Raw genomic sequence first — 7875 nt, 5'->3', positions numbered from 1 at the left:
ACACCTTAAGTAATGGCCAGTCTGCTTCAGAGAGAGATTTGTCTTATTTCAATGGTCTGTAGTACTGCAAAAATACATTTTTGGACTTCAAGTGAGATCAGGAACAGTCTGGGGGAAATGGGTAGCCATCTATTTTTGACTCACATTTGCTGTGCTCAGAATCCTAGAATTCCGGATTGGTCACACCCACAAAGTAAAATACGGGGCTCCCTGCTTCCTCTCCCCCCTGCTCCACCTGCTCCCCACTGCACTGATCTGAACCAGAGATAAAGAGCGGGGCAAAAGGAAGAGCTATATCTGGAGCACTCCTGTCCCCTTCTTTGTTGACATTGAGAGCACTGGTGCAACAGGCTGCATAGCACCTCTGCTTCCATGCTGAGCTCAGGTGAAAGGAGGAAGAATGTTGTGCCACCCCACTCCCTTCCTCTCTGCTTCAAGCTGTAAGTGTGATGCAGATTGCTGTGAGTACATGCGTGTGATGCATGCTGGAGTGTGACCACTGTATGAGACCATGACCTGGCCCCAACCCTTAACTTAGCCTGGGGCAGTGAACTGGCTTCATCCTCAACCCTCCCGAGTGATAACCCTAAACATTGGACGGGATCTCCAGCCAGGCCCAATGCTAACACTTGCCCAGGCCCACAAATGGGTGCCAACTCTAACCACAGCCAATGCCCACAAACTGGTTCAAACCCAAGCCTGGAGGCACAAACTGACCCCACCATCACCCTCGCCTGAGTCCACAAGCGAGACCCAATCCTAAAAGTCACCTAAGCTAACCATCTGTTCCCAACTCTATACCTCGCCCTGACTTTCAAATTGGCCCGACCCTTATCTTAGCCTGACCCCACAAGATGGTCTCAATCTTCACCCTACCTTGGGCTTTCAGGCTAGCTCCAACTTCAGTTCTAGCCAGACCCAGAATCTTGTCCCCACTCTGCAATTAGATCTGGCCCTCAAACTAGCCCAAGGCAATGAACTGGCACTAATCCTACTCCAGGTTCTCAAGCCAGCTCCAGTTTAACCGTAGCCTGAATTTATGAACTGGCACCAAACCAGTAGAAATGCAAATGATGCCTATGTTATGAGCTTGATGCAGAAATTACTGGATGAGTTTCTATATATAGCCTGTGATATACAAAAGTTCAGATTAAATTATTTTAATGGTCTCTTCTGTCTTTATAATCTACAAATCAATGAAAATATCTGACTAGCAATCTAATAACATACCAAATTCTGCAACAAGCAGTGTCTGCTTCATTCTCTTTACAAGGTTCAGCCCCAGTGATGTATGAACATGCACACACAGGAATACACTGTAGTGTATAGTAGGATGGTTACCCCACTTTTGCCCCTTCCCACCCTTTTCTGTAACACTCATCCTTGTTTTCATTCTGGTTGCTAAATGTCATATTTTCCTTATCTGCTCATTGTTAGATAAACGTATTTCTGTCTGTTCCTTTTACACAAACTCCATCTGTAAAATGGGGGAAATGATGCTGAATTCCTTTGTATAGCTCTTTAAGATCTACTGATGAAAAGTGCTCTATGAAAGCTAGGTGTTACTATTATTAATTATTATTATTATTATTATGAATAATAACAACAGCATAGTACGTACCTTTTAAAAACGGAGAACAAAGACCACCTGGGGAATTATAGACCCATCATCCTAACTTCGATACCTGGAAAGCTACTGGAACAAATTATTAAACAATCAATTTGTAAGCACCTAGAGGATAATAGGGTGATAAGGAATAGTCAACACAGATTTGTCAAGAACAAATCATGCCAAACCAACCTAATTTCCTTCTTTCATAAGGTTACTGGCCTAATGGATGTAGGGAATAGGTAGATGTAATATCTTGATTTTAATAAAGCTTTTGACACAGTTCCAGATGACAGTCTCATAAGCAAACTAGGGAAATGAGGTCTAAATGTAATTACAATAAAGTAGGTGCACAACTAGTTGTAAAACCATACTCAGAGTAGTTGTCAATGATTTTCTGTCAAACTAGGAGCATGTATCTTGTGGGATCCCACAGGGCTCTGTCCTGGGTCTAGTACTATTCAATATTTTCATAAATGACTGGGATAAAGGAGTGGAGAGTATCCTTATAAAATCTGAGGAGGACAGCAAGCTGAGTGGGGTTGCAAGCACTTTGGAGGACAGGATTAGAATTCAAAATGACCTTGATAAATTGGAGAATTGGTCTGAAATCAACAAGATGAAATTCAATAATGAGAAGTGCAAAGTACTACATTTAGGAAGAAAAAAATCAAATGCACAACTACAAAATAGGCAATAACTGGCTAGACAGTAGTACTTCAGAAAAGGATCTGGATCACAAATTGCGTATCAGTCAATAATGTGATGCAATTGTGAAAAAGGCTAATCAGTCTGGAATGTATTTACAAAAGTGTTGCATGTAAGACATGGGAGATACTTGTTCTACTCTACTCAGCACTGGTGAGGCCTCAGCTGGAGTACCATGTCCAGTTTTGGGCACCACACTTCAGGAAAGATGGGGACAAAATGGTGAGAGTTCAGAGGAGAATAACAAAAATGATAAAAGGTTTAGAAAACTTGACTGATGAGGAAAGGTTTTTATAAAAAAAATGGGTATGTTTAGTTTTGAGAAGACTGAGTGGGGACCTCATAGTCTTCAAATATGTTAAGGGCTGTTATAAAGAGGATGGTGATCAAATGTTCTTCATGTAGATATTAGAAAAATATTTCTAAATACTGGAATAGGTTACCTAGGGAGGTTGTGGAATCCTCATCACTGGAGGGCTTTAAGAACATTTTGGACAAATACCTGTCAGGGATGGTCTCGAGGTTTATTTGGTCCTGCCTCAGCTCAGGAGGATGGACTAGATGGCTTCTCAAGGTCCCTTCTAGCCCTATGTTTCTATGATTCTTTCCCTAATGTTGAAATGAGCTACCACGTTTGTATGGCATTGTTAACAATGTTCAAGGGATTGGGCTCCCTCACAGCCTGCATCCCTATAATGCCACGTCCTAGGATTGGCTAAGACTGAACCATCACAGTCCATGCTTGGTGACCTATAGACCTCACTGCAACAAAAACAAAAGGGTCTTCTTCAAATGGACATCATTTCCTGTCTTGAAGAAGGAAAGGAAAAAAAGCCCACTCACCAGTATAGAGTACAAATGTTTGACTCGTTTCTAGTGATCAATTTGTTAATGAACTGCAATGTCAGGTTCATCACCACAACAGGGGACTGTATGACAGTCTAGCTATGCATTTTGTGGCATGTAGATTTATTTGGGGAAATGGAGCAAGGAGTGTTTATGTATCTGGGGATGCAGATCAACCAAGTAGCGATTAATTTTGTTTGACCAACTGCATTGTTTTTTCTTGGCCTGTTAGCTATGATCACGGATACTGTCTGATACAACTGTCAGGAGACTATATCCTGCTTTTGCCTGGGAATAGATGTGATGATCTAATAGATCTTTGCTATCTCTGGCATCTGTGCCCGCAGGGGCGGCTCCAGGCACCAGTGTAGCAAGCGTGTGCCTGGGGCGGCAAGCCGTGGGGGGCGGCCTGCCGGTCGCTGTGAGGGCAGCAGGCAGGCGGCTTTTGGCGGCATGCCTGCAGGAGGTCCACTGATCCCACAGCTTCAGCGGCAATTTGGCGGCGGGGACACCAATGGTGCAGCACCGGCGGACCTCCCGCAGGCATGCCGCCGAATCCGCGTGACCAGTGGACTGCCCACAGGTGTGCCGCCAAAAGCCACCTGCCTGCCGTGCTTGGGGCGGCAAAAAACATAGAGCTGCCCCTGTGTGCCCATATTCTGGGGGATCGAATCAGGTTAAAGCAGGACAGAAAATTCTCTGGAAAAAAACAAGTTCAGCCTAGTTTCTGATTGTTCTCTCAAAATCAACACTGGCTATTTTTGCTTTATAAATAAATCCCACTTTTAACAAAAACCAACAGACTTCATTTATTTATTCTTTTTCTTTTTCCAAACAACTCACTTCTCATTTCCATTTTTTTCTGTGACATCAGCCTAGTCATAGGCTCATTTCTACATCCCACACTCCTAGGCCAAAATAGTCCTATATTTGTTGGGTGAGGTTAGGAATGGTACATCTATTTATAGATAGCATGTGTGTCTGTGAGAGATCATACAGGGTTGCAGAAATCCCACTGGAAAAGGGATTCTGACACAGAAAAACCCAAAGGGGGAATCAAGCCCCTTCTAAAATATTGAACTAATCTTTGTGTCTAATATGCAGTGAAAAAAATGGCCTGGGTTATTTGCCAACAGGGGGTCTGGTTTGTCCTCAGTTTTACCACAAGACTATTCTCCCTGTTCCAGTGCTATGAAAAAGGCTTTGTGCAGCAGGATGGACGTAGGAAGGAGCTCACTGTACACTCTGTGGCTGGCCTAGACTGCTGAGACAGAAGGGCTCTTAAGAAGTCCCTCCACTCTTCCTGTCTCCCCTCCCTCCACTCTATATTGCAAAACACATGCTATAAAATCAAATGCCCCTCCCTACCTTGGCCCTTCAGCACCTATTTTCTGTTTCCCCTATATAAAACAGGAGAGCTGATAGCTGTTTTATGGGTATTAGCTTTCCTTGTGCTGTGACTGAGCATCTGAGTTTCAATCCAACCCACTGTTGCAAATATGATGAGTTTTCCGAACTCAGCTGAACCCTGCGTGTGGCCATCTGCATTAGAAACAGAATAGGACTGCCCTCTTTGGTTTATATCCCGATATTATGCTGAATCAAATCAGATGCCTACTAGTCCTTCCCAGTCACCAAAGAAAGGCTGGTGTTTCTGAAAAGAGCTGAAAAAGTGAGGAAGCTGAAGATGGAATGATCATGGAGATCAGAGAGTGAATCTCATTTCACTCTAGCAAGAACTGGTTTCTCCATGTCAAGACTGGCATTTGCTGAAGTATCATGTTAAGGAAACCCAGAGGTATAAAACCATGGAGTAGAATTTCCCTCCCATGTATGAGAAGGACACATCCTCTGTGGGAACATTCCCGGAGCTTACTGCAGCGGCATACAATTTCACAGAATCATAAAAACGTAGGGCTGGAAAGGAACCTTGAGAAATCCTCAGGTCCAGGCCCTGCACTGAGGCAGGACCACATAAATCTAGGCGACACCTGACAAGTGTTTGTCCAACCTGTTGTTAGAAACCTCCAGTGACGGGGAGTCTACAACCTCCCCCGGAAGCCTAGTTCAGAGCTTAACTACCCTTAGAGTTAGAAAGTTTTTCCTAATAACTAACCTAAATTCCCTTGCTGCAGCTGAAGCCCAGCACTTACCAGAATGGCCGAGTGGTTAAGGCGTTGGACTTAAGATCCAATGGACATGTGTCTGCGTGGGTTCAAACCCCACTTCTGATAGCAATGTTCTTTTGGGATACCGGGAGGAAGCACAAGCAGGAGAGTGCAAGAGGGGAGGACTCCTGTCTCAGACTGAGAAAGCGGGGACAATCAGCGAGTTATCTTAAGTACCTATACACAAATGCAAGAAGCCTGGGAAACAAGCAGGGAGAACTGGAAGTCCTGGCACAGTCAAGGAACTATGATATGATTGGAATAACAGAGACTTGGTGGGAAAACTCACATGACTGGAGTACTGTCATGGATGGATATAAACTGTTCAGGAAGGACAGGCAGGGCAGAAAAGCTGGGGGAGTTGCATTGTATGTAAGAGAGGAGTATGACTGCTCAGAGCTCCGGTATGAAACTGCAGAAAAACCTGAGAGTCTCTGCATTAAGTTAGAAGTGTGAGCAACAAGGGTGATGTCGTGGTGGGAGTCTGCTATAGACCACCAAACCAGGGGGATGAGGTGGACGAGGCTTTCTTCCAGCAACTAGCAGAAGTTACTAGATCGCAAGCCCTGGTTCTCATGGGTGACTTTAATCCCTGATATCTGCTGGGAGAGCAATACAGCGGTGCACAGACAATCCAGGAAGTTTTTGGAAAGTGTAGGGGACAATTTCCTGGTGCAAGTGCTGGAGGAACCAACTAGGGGCAGAGCTCTTCTAGACCTGCTGCTCACAAACCAGGAAGAATTAGTAGGGGAAGCAAAAGTGGATGGGAACCTGGGAAGCAGTGACCATGAGATGGCCAAGTTCAGGATCCTGACACAAGGAAGAAAGGAGAGCAGCAGAATACAGATCCTGGACTTCAGAAAAGCAGACTTTGACTCCCTCAGGGAACTGATGGGCAGGATCCCCTGGGAGAATAACATGAGGGGGAAAGGAGTCCAGGAGAGCTGGCTGTATTTTAAAGAATCCTTATTGAGGTTGCAGGAAAAAACCATCCCGATGTGTAGAAAGAATAGTAAATATGGCAGGCGACCAGCTTGGCTTAACAGTGAAATCTTTGCTGATCTTAAATGCAAAAAAGAAGCTTACAAGAAGTGGAAGATTGGACAAATGACCAGGGAGGAGTATAAAAATATTGCTCAGGCATGCAGGAGTGAAATCAGGAAGGCCAAATCACACTTGGAGTTGCAGCTAGCAAGAGATGTTAAGAGTAACAAGAAGGGTTTCTTCAGGTATGTTAGCAACAAGAAGAAAGTCAAGGAAAGTGTGGGCCCCTTACTGAATGATTATTAATTAATTATTATTATTATTATTATTATTAACAAGAAGAAAGTCAAGGAAAGTGTGGGCCCCTTACTGAATGAGGGAGGCAACCTAGTGACAGAGGATGTGGAAAAAGCTAATGTACTCAATGCTTTTTTTGCCTCTGTCTTCATGAACAAGGTCAGCTCCCAGACTGCTGCACTGGGCAGCACAGTATGGGGAGGAGGTGACCAGCCCTCTGTGGAGAAAGAAGTGGTTCGGGGCTATTTAGAAAAACTGGACGAGCACAAGTCCATGGAGCCGGATGCGCTGCATCCAAGGGTGCTAAAGGAGTTGGCGGATGTGATTGCAGAGCCATTGGCCATTATCTTTGAAAACTCATGGCGGTCGGGGGAGGTCCCGGATGACTGGAAAAAGGCTAATGTAGTGCCCATCTTTTAAAAAGGGAAGAAGGAGGATTCGGGGAACTACAGGCCAGTCAGCCTCACCTCAGTCCCTGGAAAAATCATGGAGCAGGTCCTCAAGGAGTCAATTCTGAAGCACTTAGAGGAGAGGAAAGTGATCGGGAACAGTTAGCATGGATTCACTAAGGGCAAGTCATGCCTGACTAACCTAATTGCCATCTATGAGGAGATAACTGCCTCTGTGAATGAGGGGAAAGCAGTGGATGTGTTATTCCTTGACTTTATCAAAGCTTTTGATACGGTCTCCCACAGTATTCTTGCCGGCAAGTTAAAGAAGTATGGGCTGGATGAATGGACTATAAGGTGGATAGAAAGCTGGATAGATTGTCGGGCTCAACGGGTAGTGATCAATGGCTCCATGTCAGGTTGGCAGCCGGTTTCAAGCGGAGTGCCCCAAAGGTCGGTCCTGGGGCCGGTTTTGTTCAATATCTTCATTAATGATCTGGAGGATGGCGTGGACTGCACTCTCAGCAAGTTTGCAGATGACACTAAACTGGGAGGAGAGGTAGATACGCTGGAGGGTAGGGATAGGATACAGAGGGACCTAGACAAATTAGAGGATTGGGCCCAAAGAAACTTGATGAGGTTCAACAAGAACAAGTGCAGAGTCCTGCACTTAGGACGGAAGAATCCCATTCACTGTTACAGACTAGGAACCAAATGGCTATGAAGCAGTTCTGCAGAAAAGGACCCTAGGGCTTACAGTGGACGAGAAGCTGGATATGAGTCGACAGTGTGCCCTTGTTGCCAAGAAGGCTAACGGCATTTTGGGCTGTATAAGATGGGGCATTGCCAGCAGATCGAGGGATGTGAACATTCC

At 44.9% G+C, this 7875-nt stretch overlaps 1 non-coding gene across 1 annotated transcript; it reads left to right on the top strand.

The window, feature by feature from the left end:
* Nucleotides 1-5314: 5314 nt before the first annotated feature.
* Nucleotides 5315-5397, top strand: TRNAL-UAA (transfer RNA leucine (anticodon UAA)). The gene has a single exon. It is a non-coding gene; the product is annotated as a tRNA-Leu (tRNA).
* The last annotated feature ends 2478 nt before the right edge of the window (nucleotides 5398-7875 follow it).

Source organism: Emys orbicularis, chromosome 7, assembly GCF_028017835.1.
Source record: "Emys orbicularis isolate rEmyOrb1 chromosome 7, rEmyOrb1.hap1, whole genome shotgun sequence".
NCBI classification, from domain to species: Eukaryota; Metazoa; Chordata; order Testudines; family Emydidae; genus Emys; species Emys orbicularis.
Note: the sequence above shows the minus strand (reverse complement) of the source record. Positions and strands in the feature narration are given on the sequence as shown.